Raw genomic sequence first — 1,888 nt, 5'->3', positions numbered from 1 at the left:
TCTAGATCTTAGTTTAGCGCTTAGTTTTTCCCCAAACAATCAAACATTTTCACCTTAGATTTACGTAGTAACCTTAGATAACGGTATATCGATTCATAAGTCCCTGTGGGATCGATATCTTTTAAAACTACGCGATAGAACTGTGCACTTGCAGTTTGTATCCCATTCTCGACTCACACAGTCGAGCGATCAAGTTTTTGGCGCCGTTGCCGGGGACTTCTATTTAATCGATATCGTAACTCTTCCGTTACGCTGTAGAGACTAAGGTTTCTTTTTCTTCTATTCTTTCTTTCGTTGATTTGTATGCCACGCACTCGCTCTCAAGGCGAACCGCTCTATTTACGAATCAACGATATCGAACTATATCTCCGAGTCTTACGACGAATTCGGGAATATCGTGCTGAAAACAATCTCCCTCCTATAGACCTTCCTGATTTCAAAAACATTTTTCCTTCGATACCCGAGATGGCAGAACCAGCTCGTGCTCTTAGAGATTACGCCGCTCCATCGCAAGATGAACCGCATTCAAGTATTGCTCCGCCCGCAATCGAAGCAAACAACTTCGAACTTAAACCTTCGCTGTTGCAAGCTGTGCAACAGAACCAATTCTCTGGAAATCTTACCGAAGATCCAAACCTTCATTTATCCGTATTTGTCCAATACGCTGATACTGTTAAAGCTAATGGTGTCACTTCAGAGGCAATTCGACTTCGTCTTTTTCCTTTCTCATTAAGAGATAGCGCTAGAAGATGGCTTCAATCACTTCCTTCCAACTCAGTCACCACATGGAACGAGTTGAAGAAAGTTTTTCTTGCCCGATATTTTCCGCCAAGCAAAACAGCTATGTTAAGAGCCCAGATAAACGGATTTAAACAGAAAGACAACGAATCTCTTTTCGAAGCATGGGAAAGATACAAAGACATGATGAGACTTTGCCCACACCATGGTTTGGAAGACTGGTTAGTAATTCACACATTTTATAATGGTCTCTTATACAATACAAGGTTAACAATAGACGCCGCTGCAGGTGGTGCACTAATGAACAAACCTTATGCTGATGCTTACCAGCTTATCGAGAGCATGGCCCAAAATCACTATCAGTGGGGAACCGAACGAACAACGGTGGAAAAACCTCAACCGAAAACTGGCATGTACGAGATAAGTAACCTTGATCACGTTAATGCAAAAGTGGATGCTTTGGTCCAGAAAATTGAAAGTTTAAACGTATCACCTCCAGCCGCCGTGGTTGCTATAACTCCGAATTGCGAGGTCTGTGGAATCCAAGGCCACACTCCTGCGGAATGTCAACTCTTGACTGGAATCCAAGCAGAGCAAGTAAACTATGCTCAAGGAAGCCCCAACTCGAATACCTATAACCCAAATTGGAAGAACCATCCAAACTTTTCATATAAGAGTAATAATGCTTTATACGCACCTGGACAGTCTCCAAATCAAGCCCCATCTATACCTCCGGGATATCAGAAACCGAATCCTAACAATAATACCCCTAGAAAATCCAACTTGGAAATCATGATGGAAAACTTTATAGCATCCCAACAACAAACCAATAAAGATTTCTTAAACCAGAACATACACACTGGCGAACAACTTAAACAACTAGCAAGCAAAGTAGATGCCTTGGCTACCCATAACAAAATGCTGGAAACGCAAATATCTCAAGTAGCTCAACAACAAGCACCTACTGCTGCACCAACTGGTACATTCCCTGGACAGCCCCAACCTAATCCGAGAAGCCAAGCTCATGCAATTATATTAAGAAGTGGAACGGAAGTGGAAGGACCGTCTGACCCAAGGATAGAAAACCAAAACCCTAAGAAATCAACTGAGGAAAGTGAACCTAAGGAAAAGGAAGAGAGTAATAAGGAAA

The 1,888-nt window shown here is 42.3% G+C and overlaps 1 pseudogene; it reads right to left on the bottom strand.

Moving 5' to 3' along the window:
• Window positions 1-850: 850 nt before the first annotated feature.
• Window positions 851-950, bottom strand: LOC127088964 (uncharacterized; annotated as a pseudogene).
• Window positions 951-1,888: the final 938 nt, after the last annotated feature.

Source organism: Lathyrus oleraceus, chromosome 5 (assembly GCF_024323335.1).
Source record: "Lathyrus oleraceus cultivar Zhongwan6 chromosome 5, CAAS_Psat_ZW6_1.0, whole genome shotgun sequence".
Taxonomy (NCBI): Eukaryota; Viridiplantae; Streptophyta; class Magnoliopsida; order Fabales; family Fabaceae; genus Lathyrus; species Lathyrus oleraceus.
The sequence above is the reverse complement of the archived record's forward strand: the minus strand, read 5'-3'. Positions and strand labels throughout refer to the sequence as shown.